Source organism: Vitis vinifera, chromosome 13 (genome assembly GCF_030704535.1).
Source record: "Vitis vinifera cultivar Pinot Noir 40024 chromosome 13, ASM3070453v1".
NCBI lineage: Eukaryota > Viridiplantae > Streptophyta > Magnoliopsida > Vitales > Vitaceae > Vitis > Vitis vinifera.
In genome coordinates, this window is record NC_081817.1 from 13,243,501 (window position 1) to 13,265,078 (window position 21,578).

The 21,578-nt window shown below is 33.7% G+C and overlaps 1 long non-coding RNA gene across 1 annotated transcript; it reads left to right on the forward strand.

The window, feature by feature from the left end:
* Nucleotides 1-9,188: 9,188 nt before the first annotated feature.
* Nucleotides 9,189-15,657, forward strand: LOC132254985 (uncharacterized). The gene is made up of 2 exons (XR_009467464.1): nucleotides 9,189-9,398; nucleotides 15,388-15,657. It is a non-coding gene; the product is annotated as an uncharacterized LOC132254985 (long non-coding RNA).
* The last annotated feature ends 5,921 nt before the right edge of the window (nucleotides 15,658-21,578 follow it).

Consider the following 21,578-nt stretch of genomic DNA (forward strand, 5'->3'; position numbering starts at 1 on the left):
TGATTGTTCGGGTCAGATTATACTTTAAGCCTTCGGGTTTGAGGTGTGAAATGACCGTCACGCCCTTGGAGTGGGTCTTGGGGCGTGACAGAGTGGTATCAGAGCACTAGGTTTTGATCTTGATGGGAATTTGAATTGGTTTAGATTGGGGATAGATGAGTGATGCATTTGTTTAAGTTTTAGTTTCATTTAGTATAAATTCCAATTCTTTCTTTATTTGGAAATTTTCTAATTGGTTTTTTAGTGACTAATTTAGTTATGCCTTATTATTTTAGGACATCATGCCACCAAGAAGAGCAACTTCTTCACAAAACAGTCAGGCTAATGATGATGTACCTCCAGTTGAGGGTTTGCCTCCCGTGAGTGCAGAAGGGATCTATAGGTATCTTGGGACACTAGCTAGTTTAGTTGAACGCCAAGCTCGAGCTGTTGGGACTAATGTTCAGTGACAGTCTTCATCTTCTAGGGGTAGCTCTTTTGATGACTTCAAGAAATTGGGTCCTCCTTACTTTTCTGGTGCTACAGATCCCACAGAGGCAGAGGCTTGGATCCTTAAGATGGAGAAATTCTTTGGTGTCATAGATTGCTCTGAGGAGCAAAAAGCCTCTTATGCAGCTTTTATGTTAGATAAAGAGGCAGATCATTGGTGGCGTATGACTAGGAGACTTTTGGAGGATCAGGGACCCATAACATGAAGACAATTTAGGGAGGCTTTCTACAAGAAGTATTTTCCTGACAGTGTTAGGCGGCAGAAGGTGGAAGAGTTTATTCGTTTGGAACAGGGGGATATGATTGTGGCTCAGTATGAGGCCAAATTTACAGAGTTATCACATTTTTCCCCACAGTTGATTGCTTCAGAGGAGGAAAAGGCATTAAAGTTTCAGGATGGATTGAAGCCTTATTTGAAGAACAAGATATCTATTCTGAAGCTTGGTGTCTATTCAGAGGTTGTTGACAGAGCCCTTATAGCAGAGAAAGATAATGAGGAGCTTCATCAGTATAGAGAACAGCAAAGGAAGCGAAATAAGAGTGACGGTGCTCATGGTAATCAAGCACAGCGAAGGTCTACATCAGGAAGAAATCATAATAAAGGGAAGGCAGCGCAGAATTTAGATGGGGCTTGTCCTACTTGTGGTAAGAAGCATGGGGGTAGGCCATGCTATAGAGAGACTGGAGCTTGCTTTGGTTGTGGGAAGCAAGGACATTTGATCAGAGATTGTCCAGAGAATAGGAAGTTCATCACTGGGAAGCCTAAAGAGGAAAATGAGGAGGATAAATAGAAACCCAAAGCCCAAGGACGGGTGTTTGCTATGACTCATCGAGATGCTCAGGCCACTTCTGATGTGGTGACAGGTACTCTCCGAATCCACACCTTATTTGCTAGAGTCTTGATTGATCCTAGATCAACACACTCTTTTGTTTCAGTATCTTTTGCTGGTTTGTTGGGTTTGCCTGTTGTTAGCATGGACTTTGATTTGATTGTTGCTACTCCTGTGGGAGATTCTATTGTGGCCAGTAGAATGCTTAGAAGTTGTATTGTGATGATTGGTTATAGGGAAATGCCAGTTGACTTAGTACTCCTTGACCTTCAGGATTTTGATGTGATTTTGGGGATGGATTGGTTAGCTTCCTACCATGCCTCTGTTGACTGTTTTGAGAAAAGGGTGACGTTTAGTATTCCTGGTCAGCCTAAGTATAGCTTTGAAGGGAAGCATGTGGACAGACCACTGCGTATGATCTCAGCCTTGCGAGCTAGTAGCTTGCTTAAGAAGGGTTGCCAAGGATTTTTGGCTAGTGTGGTGAGTAATGGAAGTGATTTGAAGTTGGAAGACATACCCATAGTAAGGGAGTATCCTGATGTCTTTCCAGAGGATTTGCCTGGCTTGCCACCAGAGAGAGAGGTGGAGTTCACTATCGATCTGGTACCAGGAACAAGTCCTATGTCTAAGGCCCCATACAGGATGGCACCTATGGAGCTTAAGGAGTTGAAAGTTCAGCTTCAGGAGTTATTAGACAAGGGTTTTATCAGGCCTAGTGTTTCACCTTGGGGAGCTCCTGTTCTATTTGTGAAAAAGAAGGATGGCTCAATGAGACTTTGCATTGACTATAGGGAGTTGAATAAGGTGACAGTGAGGAATAAGTATCCCCTTCCTTGGATTGATGATTTGTTTGATCAGCTACAAGGTGCTTGTGTGTTCTCTAAGATAGATCTTCGATCGGGTTATCACCAGTTGAGGGTTAGAGGGGAAGATGTACCCAAGACTGCTTTTCGAACTAGGTATGGGCACTATGAGTTTCTTGTTATGCCTTTTGGTTTGACTAATGCACCTGCTGCTTTTATGGACTTGATGAATAGGGTATTCAAACCCTATTTAGATCAGTTTGTGATGGTTTTTATAGATGACATCTTGGTATACTCAAGAAGAAGAGAGGAGCATGAGAGCCATTTGAGTATTGTATTACAGACCCTCAAAGATAAGCAGTTGTATGCTAAATTGAAGAAGTGTGAGTTTTGGTTAGACCGAATTTCTTTCCTTGGGCATGTGGTAAGCAATGATGGCATCTCAGTTGACCCTGGCAAGGTAGATGCTGTAGCTAATTGGAGAAGACCTAGTACTGTGACTGAGATTCGAAGTTTCTTGGGACTTGCTGGTTACTATAGGCGGTTTATAGAAGGGTTCTCTAAGATTGCCCTACCTTTAACTAAGTTGACACAGAAGGGAGTTAAGTTTGAGTGGTCTGATGATTGTGAATGTAGCTTCCAAGAGTTGAAGAATAGATTAGTGTCAGCTCCTATTTTGACCATCCCTTCAGGTTCAGGAGGATTTGTGGTGTATAGTGATGCCTCTCATCAGGGTTTGGGTTGTGTTCTTATGCAGCATGGGAGAGTTGTAGCTTATGCTTCTAGACAGTTGAAGCCTTATGAAAGGAACTACCCTACTCATGATTTGGAGTTAGCTGCTGTGGTTTTTGCACTTAAGATCTGGAGACATTTTCTTTTTGGTGAAACTTGTGAGATATTCACAGATCATAAGAGTTTGAAGTATTTATTTTCCCAAAAGGAATTGAACATGAGATAGAGGAGGTGGATTGAACTACTTAAGGACTATGATTGTATTATTCAGTATCATCCTGGGAAGGCGAATGTTGTAGCTGATGCCTTGAGTAGGAAGTCAGTTGGTTCTCTAACAGCTATTAGAGGTTGTCAAAGGCAGTTAGTTGAGGAGTTTACAAGTCCACTTTCGAGTTATGGGCTTAGGAGCACTTGTAGCAAATTTCAGAGTACAACCAGACTTAGTTGGGAGAATTAAGACCCTACAAAAGAATGATTCTCGATTAGTGTAAGTTATAGAGGAAGTTAAGAGGGGCAGTAAGCCTGATTTTGTTTTGTCAGATGATGAGATCTTGAGATTTGGGACTAGACTTTGTGTCCCAAATGATGAAGACTTAAGGAGGGAGCTTTTAGAGGAAGCTCATTGTTCCAAGTTTGCAATACACCCAGGAAGGACAAAGATGTACAAGGATTTGAGGCAAAACTATTGGTGGTCAGGTATGAAGCGTGATATTGCACAATTTGTGGCTCAGTGTTTAGTGTGTCAACAGGTGAAGGCTGAACATCAGCGACCAGCAGGGTCTTTACAGCCACTTGCTATTCCTGAGTGGAAGTGGGAGCATATTACCATGGATTTTGTGATAGGATTGCCAAGAACCTTAGGGGGTAATAATGCTATTTGGGTAATTGTTGATCGGTTGACAAAGTCTGCTCACTTTTTGCCTATGAAAGTCAACTTTTCTTTAGATCGTTTAGCTTCTCTTTATGTGAAGGAGATTGTGAGAATGCATGGAGTACCAGTTTCTATAGTGTCTGACAGAGATCCTCGTTTCACTTCTAAATTCTGGCATAGTCTACAAAAAGCTTTGGGCACTAAGTTGAGTTTTAGTACTGCTTTCCATCCTCAAACTGATGGCCAATCAGAAAGGGTAATTCAGGTTTTGGAAGACTTGTTGAGAGCTTGTATTTTGGACCTGCAAGGTAATTGGGATGATCATTTACCTTTAGTAGAGTTTGCCTATAACAATAGTTTTCAAGCTAGCATTGGGATGGCACCTTTTGAGGCATTGTATGGTAGGAAATGTCGATCTCCTATCTGTTGGAATGATGTTGGAGAAAGGAAACTTTTGGGACCTGAACTTGTGCAGTTGACTGTTGAAAAAGTTGCTTTGATTAAAGAAAGATTAAAAGCAGCTCAAAGTAGACATAAGAGTTATGCTGATCAGCGTAGGCGAGATTTGGAGTTTGAGGTGGGTGATCATGTGTTCTTGAAAGTTTCACCTATGAAGTCTGTGATGAGATTTGGGAGAAAAGGAAAACTTAGTCCTCATTTTGTGGGTCCGTTTGAAATATTAGAAAGAGTAGGCACTTTGGCATATAAAGTAGCCTTGCCCCCAAGCCTGTCTAAGGTTCATAATGTGTTTCATGTTTCGACTCTAAGGAAGTATATTTATGATCCTTCTCATGTTGTGGAGTTGGAGCCTATTCAAATTTTTGAGGACTTGACCTATGAAGAGGTACCCGTTCAAATTGTGGATGTGATGGATAAGGTACTACGACATGCTGTTGTCAAGTTGGTAAAGGTCCAGTGGAGCAATCATAGTATCCGAGAGGCCACTTGGGAGTTAGAAGAAGAGATGAGAGAAAAGCATCCTCAATTATTTCAAGACTCAGGTATGTCAAGTTTAGAGGACTAAACTTTTGTTAAGGAGGGGAGGATGTAACACCCGGGCATTTTCTTTTAAGGGTAATTTAGGAAATTGTTATTACTAATTAAATTAATTAATTAATTAATTTAATAAAGTGGAAGAGGGGTAAAAGTGTAATTTTACGAATAAATACCCTAGGTATAAATTAGAAATTTTATTATTTCCCTTCTTTTCTGAATAGAGTTCCTGTTCGCAGAATTCCAGAGAACGTAAGGTTGGAGTCAGATTTCAGGGTTGAAGAACAAATCTTTATAGGTAAGATTCTAACCCCTGGTTTAATATTTTAGATTCATTAGTTAATTTCAAACACATTAGATATATTTTTTTTGGAAAACCCCAAATCTAGATTAGGGTTAGATTATTTTTTTTAATTCGTTTTAATATCAAATAGTAAAATTTAATATTTTGATTTTAGTATTGGAATTTGGGAGATCTTAAGTTTTATTAGGAAAAAAAAAAAAATTTTGCTTGGAATATTTTGATTTTAGGTTAGGGTTAATTAAAAAAAAAAAATAATAATAATAATAATAATAATAATAAATAAAAAGGAGGAAGAACGCGTGTGCACTGGAAGGAAGGAAGGAAGGAAAAAAAAAAAAAGGGGGGGGCATGCGTACTGTGCTACTGGAAGCATTAAAAAAAAAAAAAAAAAAAAAAAAAAAAAAGTGTGTGCGTGTGCCAGTCTGCATGTATATGTATGTATATATATATATATAATGAATCATCATTAGACAAAAAAAAAAAAAAAAACTTTGCTTTTTGGTGTGTACCCGAGGAATGGTTGGGTGGAAAAACCTTACTTTTTGGTGTGTACCCGAGGGATGGTTAGGTGGCTTTTGAATTGATTAATTAAAATAATAATATTTAATTTTAGATTTATAATTAAGATAATAGTAATAATAGATTTAGCAAAATATATATATATATATAGAGTTTTATAATGAAATAAAATTGTAATTTAATTAAATTAGTAGTGTGTTATTAGAAATAAATTGGGAATTTATTAGTTTTATTTAAATAAGGAATAGATTAGTTAAATTATAGATAAATAGTAATAATTGTTTCTCTTATGTTATATTAGGTGAAGAGTAGATTATATTTTTTTTCAGAATTATTCTTCTCCCAAGCTTTCAAGGACTTCTTTTGAGGTAAGGGAAGTTAATGCAATATTTATAAAATTAAATTATTTTATATGTTATTTTGAATTGTGGAAAAGAAAATGATATTTTGTTACCATGCATGGATCAAATTGTTTTGCACTGAATATTATGTTGGAATATTTTGTTTTATTTATGACACAAAATATGGAGATATTATGTTGTGTAAATTTGAATACTTGAACAAAAACATCACTCTGGTCTATTTGGCCCTTGTCAACGGGATATAATAGTTGACTATTCGGCCCTGTCAACGGGATATAATAGTTGACCTTTACATTTCATGGTGGGAATGTAATTGATTTGAACCCCAGCCTCTAGGGGTTTGGTTAGAGGTTACTAGTACTAGTAGTGTTTGGTTTCGTCCACCAGGAACAATTTGAGGCTAGCCACCCATTTGAAAAGTCCCACCTAACTGGGCATTTGACATTTGATAACCAGAGTAATGAAAAAAATTGAATGGATTTGATTGAGTCTGATGTGAAAGTGTTTGAATTTGATATGAAATTGGTTGGTTGAATTTTGAATATATTGGTATTTTTGAAACTCTGATATTTGATGAGAAAAAAAAAATTGATATCTCCTATTTGAAATGAAAATATTTGATCCATGAATTGCATTAATATTCCTTATTGGGCTGTGAGCTCATTCCCAATTGTTGAAAATTTTCAGGTACTCTTAGTTCGGGTGAGGAGTGATGGCTAGGCTGAAGAATGGTCATCATTAGGATTTGACTTAGGATTTTATGTTGGATTTTGTTTAACTGTTAGTTATGTTCATTTGGATCATTTGATATTTGGAAGTTATTTGGAAATTGAATTTTGAGGAATTTAGATTTTGTTCCGCTACTCTGAACAGGTATTTGGTAATTGGTAACATCTAGTTACAATATGATTGTTCGGATCAGATTATACTTTAAGCCTTCGGGTTTGAGGTGTGAAATGACCGTCACGCCCTTGGAATGGGTCTTGGGGCGTGACATCAGACAGCTACCAACGTCGTATTAATGAAATAATAGGCATACATGGAAGGATTATTTAGTCTAATGGGAGGCTTAGAAAAATACAGGGAGAGTTATTTACCCCTTCCATTCCCATCGTGTTATTTAACCCTAAGCTAGCTAGTAGAAGTGTAAAAACAAGGAGGCATGACCAATTGGCAGCTACTTCTGCAGGCTAAAAGAAGTGAAAGCCATGAAAAGGAAACATTTTGTAAAGCCACAAACAAGAACATGGAAAAGAGATAGTATGTGATGGGAAATCATGTCACATAAGCACCTTTGATTTCTCACAGAAAACTAGATCTGAAAACCAACTCTCATCAACTAGCACATCAGGAGCTAGAGGTTTCCCATTGAATGCAACTGAAGCCATATATGATGTTACAACCACTCTTTTGATAGATGGCACTTTTGCACAATATCTTAGAACATTATTGTTCCTTGCAGTGATGGGTCAATTTGTTGTGCCTGAAACGCGGAGAAACAGATAAAACGAGTCTCCACATAACTAGTTCAATGAAGCTAAGCTGACAAAAAGCTAATAATTACGTACAGAAGCAAACATAAGTCACATTATATGGATCCTAAATATTTTCCTCCGTTGTATTGGTTTAATGAAATCAACATTCACTACCATTGGATCAGTTGACAAGACCACATACAGAGAGAAGAATCATGCAAAGTAATGGTTTATGATTAGTTACTAATTTCAAGATCAGTAATTGATTGGAAAAGAATATAGACAAGACTAAATTTTACAGTGTATGGATGGAAACAATGTAGGATAAACCTGGGGGTCATCAACAATCAGAACAACTGGGTATGCTATATGAAATACCCCATCACATCCATCAACCACAGAATCAAAGGATCTTTCTTCAAGTAAGTTTGCTTTGAACAAATGAAGCCTTTCTTTAGCACCTTCAAGTGCAAGCAAGTGTTTTGCCTTCTTTGGATCATCTGTGGCATAAATAAGCAGAACTTTCATGTTAAATGGAAATGTGAAGAATGAAAGCTTAGGAAAACATTATTTTGATAAGAATATAAACTCTGTAATAGAAAAAACGCCCAAATAGAAGCATGACTAGAATATTAAGAAGTTCGATTATGCTCTTCTTAGAAGAACGAGGATTAAAGTAAAATGGATGAGGCTCGTAGAGTAGTCATGTAATACCAAGGTTTTTAAGGACACGTCAAATTTTAGAGCATAAAGTATTTTATAAAATTGTGGGTCAAATGGTAAAAAAAAGTGGTGAAGATCCACGTGTTAGTATCTAATTAGGAGAGATTTTGGAAAAGTTGGTCAAAAGTCAATAGTTTGAAAATTTTGCCATGTCAAATGTAAAGAGTGGGAATTTTATAAATTAAATTTAGATTTTGAGAAAAAATTAACCATCAAATAATTGAGATTAGGTTTTGAAAATTTGAATATTAAGTATGTTATGAGAATTAATTTAATTATTATCGGGTAATTATAAAAAAATCATAGTAAGAAAAACTTGGTAAAAAATTATATTACATTAAACTGTTATAATGGATAATTAAAAAGAAATTGAATTTAATTTTATAAAGAATCAATTTGATTTTTATAATTGGAATTAAACTTTATAGAATTAGGAAACATTAAACGAAGTTGAATTGAAATTAAATTAAGAGTAAATTATGATATGTGAATTTAGAAAAAAAAAATGCAAAAGGGATAAATTAATTAAATATGAATTTTATGAATTTAATTTTTGAAATTTTGATGCGATGAAATAATTTGACAAATGAAGTAAATTAAATCAAAGTTATAACAAAGAGTTGAGAAATTGTTTTTTGATAAGTTGAATTACTAATTAATTTATGGAATTAAGTTTTAGAATATTACTTAAATTTTTGTTGGTAAATAAATATTAGTAAAATTAATGGGTTAAAGGTTATTACAAATTTCAACTTTTTGGTTGCCAAAAAAATTATTTTATGTATTTAATATTTTTATGAAATTAAATTTTGTTAATAGTTAATTATATCATGTTTTAAGTGAATTTTAGAGTAAAAATGCTTTAGGTATTATAGTTAAATTATAGTTTTTGAAGAGCAGGCTTGTATAAATTAAATTACAAATACGATAATATTTTTCGTGAGGTGAAAAATCATATTTTGGGTATAATTGATAATTAGGGAAGGCAAATTAAGGAATAATAGTTTTAATTTATTAAGAGAAAGGACGTGCATGACATTTTCAAATTTGTTTAATATATATAAATACCATAAGTGGCTTGGTGGCGCCGGGAGATAGAAGAAAAAGGAAAGAAAGAAATGAAGGGAGAAAGAGATGCAGGGAAGACGCAAAGGAGTTCTCCGTCACATGCTTCCGTCGATCCGATAGTGAAACAACCTCCAATTGTGACGAAATTTTAGACGGTGATAGTCTTTAACGTGGTGAACACTTCTACAAAGTTGGATTTTCGATCCCACTGTTGGATTTTTCTGTACTGGTAGGGGTGTGTTTTTCCTAAATTTATCTCTCGACAGTTTTTGGGCTTTTCATTTTGATTTTATTTACTTTCAAAAAACTCTATGAAAATGGGTGAGTTGTTGGGTTGTGGTAGATCGTTGTATAGTTTTCATTTAGGTTGTTTTTAGAAACCCTAAACGTGTAAATGATTTGGATTTGCTTAAAAAATGTTAAATGGAAAGTGAATGAAAGTTCAATGCAAGAGAAAAATATTAGAATTGTTGGTATTTAATTGTTTTTCCCGTGATAGAATTTATCAAATTGTTGTGGTTGTGAAATTTTTTTTAATCGGAATATTGGTTAATATTTTTTAATGATTGTTGTTATGTTAGAAATTATATAAATTTATAATTTATTGATGTGGATTTTTTTTTGAGAATTATTGGAATATTTTTGGTAATTTTATTGTGGAAAAATAATTATATTTGATTATTGAAAATTATTAGAGTTGTTGGAAAATTATGGAATTTTGGTATAGATTATGTTTAATTGAAATTTGAATTATAAGAAATTTATTTGGTTGCTTTTGACAATTTTAGTGTGAAGAAAACAATTATAATTTATTATTGGAATTATTGGAATTGTTGGAAAATTATGAAATTGTGGGTTCTGGGAGGTATGAGGGGATTTTTGAGGTTGGTGATATAAAATTAAGAATTTTATCCTGGAATGTTAGAGAGGCTAATGATTGTGAGAAAATAAAGGTGATTAAGGGTCAAAAGGTGGATTTGGTGTGCTTATAGGAGACTAAGATGCAGGAGATGTCAAGGATGATAGTCAGAAGCCTCGGTGTGGGAAGATGTCTAAATTGGAAGGTCCTAAACTCGAGGGGAGTTTCTGGTGGAGTGTTGGTGTTCTGGGATAAGAGGGTGTTACAATTATTGGAAGCAGAAATGCGGACTTTCTCAGTGTCGTGCAGATTCAAAAGCTGTGAGGATGATTTTTGTTGGCATTTCTCTTGGGTCTATGGGCCTACGTTGAAGAAAAAAATGGTGGATTTTTTGGCTGAATTGGGTGCGGTGAGAGGGTTATGGGGTAGACCTTGGTGCGTGGCAGGTGATTTTAATATGGTGAGGTTCCCTGTGGAAAGTAGTAGGAGAGGTAGATTAACTTCTTCAATGAGGAGATTTTTAGAGATCATCGAGGATTTAGAGTTGAGGGATCTGCCTTTGCACGGAGGCTTTTTCACTTGGAATGGTGGATTGAATAATCAATCTCATTCAAGAATTGATCAGTTTCTGGTCTCGAATGAGTGGGAGGGGCATTTTTCTAAGGCTGTGCAGAGTGTCCTACCTAAGTCGATTTCGGATCATTTCCCAATTCTTTTAGATGGGGGAGGAGTGAGGGGAGGACCGATGCCTTTTAGGTTTGAAAATATGTGGTTGAAGAAAGAGGGTTTCAAGGAAAATGTGCAGACGTGGTGGGTAGGGCTCAATTTTAGTGGGTCTACTAGCTTTGTGTTGGCAACTAAATTGAAAACTCTGAAGTCGTTGTTAAGAGACTGGAATAGATTGGAATTTGGTAAAGTGGAGGTCAATAAGGCTATGGCCTTGAATCAGGTGGATTTTTTGGGACAAAGTAGAATTAACCCGACCTCTTTCTGTTCAAGAGGCGGATGCAAGGAATGGAGCAAAAAAGGATTTTAAAAAATGGGCTTTTTTGGAAGAAATTTCATGAAAACAGAAATCAAAGGAAGTTTGGTTGAGAGAGGGGGATAGGAACACTAGTTTCTTCCATAAGATGGCTACTACTCACAAGAGGAGGAACATGTTATCTTGGGTCAAAATAAATGGTTCTTGGTTAACTGAGGAGAATGAGATTAGAGATGTGGTGGTGAATGAGTTTAAATTATTGTTGTCTGCTATTGGAGGTTGGAGACCCAGTATAAGGGGGATGTCTTTTGAGAGGTTGGAGGCTATGGATGCAGCTAGGCTGGAGGAGCCGTAGAGCAGGAGGTGTTGGAAGCTCTTAAAGGCTTTTGTGGGGATAAAGAGTCTGGGCCTGATGGATTTATTATGGCTTTTTGGCAATCTTCTTGGGATTTCGTGAAGGAGGAGGTCATGGGGTTTTTGGGGTTTTTTAGGGATTTTCATAACGATAGCCAGTTTGTTAAAAGTCTGAATCCAACTTTCATTGTTTTGATCCCAAAGAAAGGGGGCGAAAGATTTAAGGGATTTCAGGCCTATTAGTTTGGTGGGAGGGTTGTATAAGTGGTTGGCTAAAGTTCTAGCCAATAAGTTAAAAATGGTGGTGGGTAAGGTGGTCTCTAAGGTTCAAAATGCGTTTTTGGAAGGAAGACAAATTCTAGATGCTGTCCTTGTTGCTAATGAGGTTATAGACTCGATCTTAAAGAACAATAAAGGGACGGTGATATGTAAACTAGATATAGAAAAAGCGTATGATCATGTGGAATGATCCTTCTTGTTTTCAGTCATGAGCATGATGGGTTTTAGGGAGAAATGGATCAGGTGGGTGCAGTGGTGTATCTCCACAGTCAACTTTTTTGTTTTGGTTAATGGGTTTTCTTCAGGATTTTTTCAAAACTCCAAAGGTTTAAGGCAGGAGGATCCTCTTTCTCTGTACCTTTTTGTGATTATTATGGAAGCTTTTAGTAGTCTCTTAAGGAGTGCAGTAGATGGGGGTTTTGTGTTAGCGTGTAAGGCGATGAGTAGGGGTGGTGAGGGGGTTCAGGTGTCTCACCTACTATTTGCTGATGACACTTTGGTTTTTTGTGGGGCTTCCAAGGAGCAATTGATGTATTTAAGTTGGATTTTAATGTGGTTTGAGGCCATGTTGGGATTGAGAATTAATTTGGATAAAAGTGATCTAATTTCGGTGGGTAATGTCAAAAATGCGGAGGAGTTGGTTGCAACTCTTGGGTGTAAGGTTGGAAGTCTTCTGACCACTTATTTAGGATTGCCATTAGGTGCGCCTCATAGATAGTTGGTTGTTTGGGATGGAGTGGAGAACAGAATGAGAAAGAAATTGGCTAGATGGAAAAGCCAATACATTTCCAATGGAGGTAGGATCACTTTGATTCGAAGTAGGTTGGCGAGTATGCCCATTTACTATATCTCTATGCTCTCTATGCCCAGAAAATTCAGATTGAGGTTAGAGTAGATTCAGAGGGATTTTTTGTGGGGAGGTGGGGCCCTTGAAAGGAAGACTCATCTTGGGGGGTTTCCTTGAGAAGAGTAATGGGGGGTTGGGGGTAAAGTGTCTTCCTCTCCTCAATAAGGCTCTCTTGTGTAAATGGAGTTGGAGATTTGCTATTGAGAGAGAGGCTTTTTGGAATCAAGTGATTAGGGGAAAGTATGAGGAGGAGCAAGGGGGATGGTGTTCTAAGGAAGCAAGGGGGAGGGAGGTATGGTGTGGGATCGTGGAGGAAGGATTGGGATGTTGTAAAAAGTAGGCTATTTTTTGTTATGGGGAATGGGCAAAGGGTAAAATTTTGGAAAGATATTGGGTGTGGGGATGAACTCCTTTGTGTTTCTTTTCCCTCCTTATTTGCTTTGGCTGTTTTCAAGGATGCTTGGGTTAAAGATATGTGGTGTTGCAGTGAGGGTGGGGGGAGTTGGAGCCCGCTTTTTTCTAGATCGTTTAATGATTGAGAGTTAGGTGAGGTTTGTAGATTCTTTTTTGCCTTAAATGGAAAGAGTGTTCAACAAGTAGTGGATGATAGGGTGATTTGGAGAGAAACTAAATGTGGAAAGTTTTCAGTTAAGTCTCTATACAAATCCTTAGTATCAGGCTCTCTAGCCTCTTTCCCTTCATTGACCATTTGGAAAGTCTATGTGTAGCCTAGAGTGAGTTTTTTTTTTTTTTATGGGAAGCAACTTGGGGGAAGACTCTTAGCTTGGATCAACTTTAAAAGAGAGGATGGACTCTAACGAACAAATGTTACATTTTTCAAAGGCATGAAGAATTAATAGATCACATTCTCCTCCACTGTGTAAAGACAAGGACTCTTTGGGCATTGCTTTTCTTTATGTTCAGCGTGTAGTGGGTGCTACTAGCCACTGTTAAGGAGACATTGTTGGGGTGGAATGGGTCTTTTGTTGGAAAAAAGAGGAAGGGTGTTTGGAGAGCAAGTCCTTTGTGTCTTTTTTAGATGGTTTGGAAAGCAAGGAACAAAGTTGCTTTTGAGGAAGAAGAGCTGTCAATTCAAATGCTTAAGTATTCTTTTGTATATTTTTTTTGGTCGGAGACGAAATTGTCTATAAAAGATGGTCCCTCGACCTTAGTTGATTTTGTTGGTTGGGTGGGAACCCGTTAAGGGTGTGGATTGGGTTGTTCCTCTAGCCTTGGCTTTTAGTTAGGGTGTAGGGGGTGTTTTCTTTCTTGTAATCTTTAAGCCACTGCTTAGGTGGTTTTTTATACAATCCTTTTACTTATATAAAAAAAAAATAATTTATTGATATGTGGAATTTTTTTTTTTAGAATTATTGAAATATTTTTGGTAATTTTATTGTGGAAAAATAATTATATTTGATTATAAGAAAGTATTGGAGTTGTTGGAAAATTATGGAATTTTGGTATATGTTATGTTTAATTGAGATTTGAATTATTGGAAATTATTTGGTTACTTTTGATAATTTTAGTGTGAAGAAAATAATTATATTTGATAATTGGAATTATTGAAATTGTTAGAAAATTATGGAATTGTAGTATGATTGTAATTTCAATGATATTTGGACTAGCTGAAAAATTTATGTGATATTGGTGCTACTTGTGAATGAGGGTAATTAACCTCATGACATTCCATTTGCATCATGGTTGTATGAAAGAAATGATAAAAACTGTGAAAAATGCATGAAATTGAAAAAGAAAAAAAAATAGTAATGAAAAGTGAAGGCCCGTGTGAGGCGAATTAAGAAAGGAGTGAGATCTGTAGGGTGAAAGAACCAAAAGTTTACCCCGGGAAGACTTCGAATGGGGAGTGTATTTCAATACAGACGTGTATCCTTCAGTGAAAGCTCGAGAATATTGACAATGTATTGTGTGATTGTCTGTAAGCATTTGCATCATGGTTGCATTTGGAAGAAGAATTTGTATTATTTATTAAGCGTATGTTTGAATATATCATTCAAGACTAAAATGACTTGTTTATTTGTAAATTTAGAATTGTTGATATGCTATATATATTATTAAATAAGAAAAATGAAAATTTTGATTGGTTTAAATTTGTATAGTTGGAGTTTCTTTTAGTTTGTATAAAGTAAAGGTAATATTATATTTTGGCATATGGTTGTGTTTTAATTGAAGGTGTGTATTTTTGCTCTTTTCTGTGGATGTTGTCTCCTTTGCAAGTTTTCCTTCTTCAACTTTTGTGTGCAAAAGATTTAGCAATTAAAGGATAAAGTTACTAGGAAGATGATATAATATAATTCATGTCCTCAAGATTTTAGCATGTATTTGAGCTTAAGCCTGGAACCTGGAACCTGGAACTTGGAATGGGTAGGTATTGTTCATAAAACATGTGAACCATAATTTTTTCTTTCCATTTTTTCCTCTTAACTTTTTGCTTCCTTTACCATGCAAAAGTAGCTTTCAGGTTGTCAATCTTCAAATACTTCTTCAAGAGCATACTCATGTTCATGTTCTCAAAATCTTTGAGTCTTACTTGTTATCATATGGGAATAGAAAGGAGTACTTCTATATCCATTTTTCATTGAATTGAAGTTGTTTCAATATATTCTTTCTTGAACCAAATACAAGTTTGGACTTTCCACTCTTTTCTTTGATGGTAATATCTAAAGGTAATACGGTTGCCTTCGACTTTGTTAGCAAGCATTTTGAACTTGATTCTTTTAATAAATTAAAAATGCATAGGTTATATTTCTCTGTCTGCATTTTGGAATCCCAAGCTCAAGGAGAGGGAAAAGAAAAAGAGAAAATAAACAAAGATATATATGCTTGAAAATATGATATGCATCAAGATATTGACATGATTTTTCTTACATGTTTAGTAAATGTTTGATTCTACCACCTTTGGTATATGCTTTCAAAGACCTTGGCTGAGGAGGCTGCTTGGAAATTTGCAAAAGAGAACAAGCTTGACCTTGTTGCCATAAATCCAGGGCTGGTGATTGGTCCTCTCTTACAGCCAGCCCTCAATACAAGTGTGGAGCCTGTTCTGAAACTAATAAATTGTAATGTTCAGCAAATAGTTAGTACAATGCCTATGTTTTATCTTTGTGCATCAATATCATTTGAAAAAAAGGCAGTTTCTTCTTTCCCTTTTTGTGCTTGTTTTTATTTTTATTTTTATGGGCGAAGTAAGACCCAATATACAGATATCAAAAAAGGGTTACAATTTAGATCTCTTGATGCATACATAGAAGGGAGAGTATGCTAAAAAATTCAAACCAAATAAAAGCACCTTGAGGAAAAAACAATGGAAACAGAGTGACATCTGTAAAGGTTGAGATGTCAACCTTTGGCGACCTGCTGAGAGGAGGAACAGCAGAGTAGGTGCTGGTTTTCCGAGAGCAGAGGGTGGAGGGGGAGGTCTGGATTTTCAGGAGCTGAAGGAAAAAAGAGGGGAGCAAGCGGCAGAGGGGATACGAAAAGAAATCAGGGGAAGTTTGGGAGGATATCTGGTGCATTCAGATACGCTCACATCTAACGTTAAGTTTTCTTTTCTGGGTATTATTTCACCGGATGTTTTTGTCTGTTATCTTTCCGCTTGTGCTTTGGTTCCTTGCACCGTTTCATTAATTTGGTCTAACAAAAAAATGGATGAGGACCTTCGTCATATTCGTCGTGAGGCATCTTTGTCTTGGACTTGTATATATTTTGTTTTTTTTTTACCCACCATTATGATTTCAAGCATCCATTGCCTGAGCACCATGATGAAGTGCATAGCACTCGGTGCAGTTGAGTTCCTTCGAAAACCACTGTCCGAGGACAAGCTCAGGAATATTTGGCAGCATGTAGTTCATAACGCATAATGTAGCTAGTTATCTCCAGAAATACAGAATGCATCGGAGACACATTCTGCCAAAGGAAGATGATAGAAGATGGCCTCATCAGAGAGCCATGCAGAGGAATTATTATCCACAGAAACCAGTCATGGCCTTCCCTCCATATCATTCCAGTCACACCCTCCCAGCTGCTCAGCTCTACCCTGTATGGAGCCAACCCAGCAGCCACCCTGCTCAGATGTGGAGCACACCTGGCTATCATACATGGCAGCCCGCAGAAAGTTGGATTTAGAAGCCTTATCCAGGGATGAATGCCGATGCATGGGGCTGCCCTGTGATGACACCAACACATACTCCATGCTCTTCCTTTCCTCAAAATCCATCTGGGTTTGATCATAATAATGGAAGTGGAATAAACAACACTGGCATACCACAGAGCCCTTTTGACCTTTATCCGGCAGAGGAGGTAATTGACAGGGTAGTGAAGGAGGCGAAGGAGTTGATCGAGGGCTTGGGTCATCATGCTAGTGGATATGGGCTTGAGATGAAGCCAAGTCCAAACTTGATGATGAAAAGCCTCATGTGATCATGCTAGTGGATATGGGCTTGAGATGAAGCCCAAGTCCAAACGTGAAGATAAAAAGCCTCCTGATTTGTTCACCCACCTTAAGGGGCCATCCCCATTCCAAGCCCATACCCACTTCAAGTTAGCCCATTTGTTTTCAATTTGCATAATTTACCTTTCTAAAAACACTAATTTCTCCATAATTTTTTTTTAAAAAATTCCAATTTCCGAAAATTAATTCTCATATTAATTTATTTAATCATCATTATTTATTTATTTATTTATTTATTTTTAAAATTCAACCTTTAAATAATCTTTCAAAATTGTGATTTCTAAATTTAAATCCTAATTTCCGAAATTTTAATTCTCACATCAACTTGTTTAATCATCATTATTTTATTTATTTATCTATTTGTTTATTTTTAAAATTCAACCTTTAAAATATCTTTTAAAATTCTGATTTCTAAATTTAAATACCAATTTTCAAAGTTTTAATTCTCACATCAATTTGTTTAATCATCATTATTTTATTTATTTATTTATTTATTTTCAAAATTCAATCTTTAAATAACTCCTCAAAATTCCGATTTCTAAATTTAAATCCTAATTTCCGAAATTTTAATTTCCACATCGATTTATTCAATCATTATTATTTTATTTATTTATTTATTTGTTTATTTTTAAAATTAAATCTCTAAATAACTTTTCAAAATTCCGATTTCTAAATTTAAATTCTAATTTCCGAAATCTTAATTCTCACATCAATTTATTTAATCATCATTATTTTATTTATTTATTTATTTTTTAAAAATTTAAATCCCTATTTCCGAAATTTTAATTCCCCATCAACTTGTTTAATCATCATTATTTTATTTATTTACCTATTTTTTTATTTTTAAAATTCAACCTTTAAATAATCTTTCAAAATTCCGATTTCTAAATTTAAATCCCAATTTTCAAAATTTTAATTCTCACATCAATTTGTTTAATCATCATTATTTTATTTATTTATTTATTTGTTTATTTTCAAAATTCAATCTTTAAATAACTCTTTAAAAATCCAATTTCTAAATTTAAATCCCAATTTTTCAAAATTTTTATTCTCACATCAATTTGTTTAATCATCATTATTTTATTTATTTGTTTGTTTGTTTATTTTCAAAATTCAATCTTTAAATAACTTCTCAAAATTCAGATTTCTAAATTTAAATCCTAATTTCCGAAATTTTAATTTTCACATCGATTTATTCAATCATTATTATTTTATTTATTTGTTTGTTTGTTTATTTTTAAAATTCAATCTCTAAATAATTCTTCAAAATTCCAATTTTTAAATTTAAATTCCAATTTCCGAAATTTTAATTCTCACATCAATTTATTTAATCATCATTATTTTATTTATTTATTTATTTGTTTATTTTAAAATTCAACCTTTATATAATCTTTCAAAATTACAATTTCTAAGTTTAAATCCCAATTTCGGAAATTTTAATTCTCACATCAATTTATTTAATCATTATTATTTTTATTTTATTTTTGTTTATTTTTAAAATTCAATCTTTAAATAACTCCTCAAAATTCCGATTTCTAAATTTAAATTCCAATTTCCGAAATTTTAATTTTCACATCGATTTATTTAATCATTATTATTTTATTTATTCGTTTATTTTTTAAACTCAATCTTTAAATAATTCTTCAAAATTCCAATTTTTGAACTTAACTTCCAAAATTTCCATTCTTAAATTCAATTCCCAAGACTCCAACTCCCAAATAATTTTCGAGACTCTAATTTTCAAACAAACTTCAAAAACCCAGTTTTCTTTCGAGCAGTTTTAATTCCTCTCTGATTTTCAAATAACTTTCTGTTCCTTTCAACTATACATAAGCAATAATTTGTGAGATTGATTCATGCAAAAATAAATCGGGTTTTGATGGGGGCCCCACATACGTGATTTTATAATTGATTGATTGATTTGTTGATTTGATTGTCATGCGTAGTTGATTTATTTTGTTCCATAATATACACATAATCACCCTATGTTTGACCACTAATCCTTGTTTCCAATCAGGTCATCACTCATGTACGTTCTTTGTTTCTCTTGTTCATTTAGTTATTTTGGTTTCAGTGATATTCGTTTGGTATTCATGCTCGATTAATCAAACGTCATACTTGCTCCATTTTATTAGTAGAGACCCAACTTTAGGGACTTAGAAGAGTGCTATGGTCTTTACCGTACCTTTCCGATAAGTAACCTGACCCCCGAGTCCAACCCGATTTTTCACAAACCACCTTTTCCAAAACAAGGAGTCGCATTTAAGGTTTTCTTTTTTATTTTGTTTACTCTTTAAAAATAAAACAAAAGTAAGTGGCGACTTCAAGTCTTTTTCTAAAAATCAAATTTTCACCGAATAAAACTAAAAGTGAGTTTCACCATCTAGTGGGGAACGCATGGGCCGAAATGCAGGGTCCACAATGCATAAACTTATTTTATTTATTTATTTATTATTATTATTATTATTTTTTGTTATCATCCTATCACTATTTAAATTAAGATATAAATATATAGGAAAAAAAATTTTTTTAAAAATTATTCTTACTAAACATCATTTTGAAAATTTTCATAATTTTTATTATATTTAATAATCAAATTGAATTAAATATTATATGATATTATATAATTAACGTCCTAACCTAACATGTTTGTAACTCAATAATGACTTACTTATTAAAAATCAAATTTTAGATGAGTTAAATAAGTTAAAAATATAATTTGATCAATCAATATAATTATTACATAAGTCAATTTGAGTCGTATTATGGAAATTAATCAAAAAACAATTCATTTATTAAATGAATTATATAGAACAATACAAATTTGAGTCAAATGCATTATATTCAATTAAATCCATAAAAAAAACGTGTTGAATTTGGGTCAAACTAACAAATGGTATCACTTTACCCACCATACCTAAATAAAAGGCACTTATCATAAGGTTTTCTTGTCATTTTCCTTAAAAATTCTAAAATTATGTTAGGAGTCAGGACATAACTCTAGCGAAGATGCATTCCTCCCACTATAATGTTTGTATCCAATTAGGGTCATAAAGAAAAAGCAAGATATATTTATTACTTGTCTCTATGTAAAAACTTTTATATGGGATATAAAAACTCTTAAAAAAAAAAAAAAAAAAAAAAAGCCTATAGATTTAGTTTATGCACTTAAAAATAATTTTTTTTTAAATTTAAAATTTTGAGGTAGGAAACCTCAATTTGAAATTAGAGTGATTCTAAGGTGATTCTTTTCTTTTATTATTATTTTTAATTAATTTTATCATATTTATTATTTAAATTATGATATAAAAGAAGTTAAACAAAAAATATTATGAATAGGTTCTACCAAACTCAACCTTGCTAAACCTAATTCTGATCCATAGAGTCTAATCAACTCGATTGAACCAAAAGTATAACCTAGTTAATTTAAACCTAACTTCAACTTATAAAAATGAGTTTGACTTAAGTTTAGGTTAAGTCATTCAGATTAGATTCAATTTAGCTACCAACTTGACTTAATTTACCTAATATTTAATATTAATTTTAGGGTTTTATTAGTTTGTCTTGGAATTTGAATTTGAAAATTTAAAAAATTTTAATTAAAAAGAAGAGAACATGTACAAAGTTTAGATCTTGGAAAGTCTGGACGAAGTGGGAAAGATCGGGAAGAAAAATTACAAAAGGAAAGAAAAAAAAAAAAAACTCTAGTTTCAATATATTTAGCAAACTCATAAAAATTTATTTGTTTAATTTTAATCTTTTCTGTAAAGGATAAATATTAAAAAGAATATAAAACTCTAAACAATTTTCATTATATTTATTTATTTTTCATATTTTTTAAGACAATCAAATAAAATTTGAACTTTTTTCTATTTTCTTTTTTCTTTTTTTATCAATTTCAACTATCTAAGCATAGCTTTAACCATACATTTAATGTTTCAAAATTTATAATTCTTAATCATTGTTCATATTTTTAAGGGAACTTGAAACCTTACCATATGCAAACAATAAATAAATAAATTACAAAAACATTCTAAAACTAACATATATTGCTTTTCAACCTAATAATGATATTGTTTTAAAAGATGAGTGATATTTTTGTTAATTATCTCCCCATCAAATTTAATGTTATTTTGAAATACAATAATATATCACTTTCAAGTAACTACTTGAAGGAAGTAAAAAATTTAGTTCAAATTATACTCCTATGTAACTTTCATTTTCTATGAGACGCACTAATGAGGTAAGACATTAGAAAGTTCAAAAATTGGAATCCAAAGGTATATTCATAGTATAATTTCTTTTCTTATGAAATCTACTAACTACCACTGCGATATTACAAGCTTCAACACTAAAAGAAAAAGGGAATATATTAAAAAAATGTTAAATTAAATTGCTTGCCGACATGACACAATATTAAGATCATAATATTGTTTTAAAAATTAGGTGATATTTTTATTAGATATCTCTCCATTAAATTTAATATTATTTTCAATGTAATGACCTATTATTTTCAAGGTAATTACTTGTAAGTGTTGTAACATCACCTCATAAATCAAAACTTGAGTCAACATTATACTTTTACACAACTTTTATTTTCTATGAGACCTACTAATG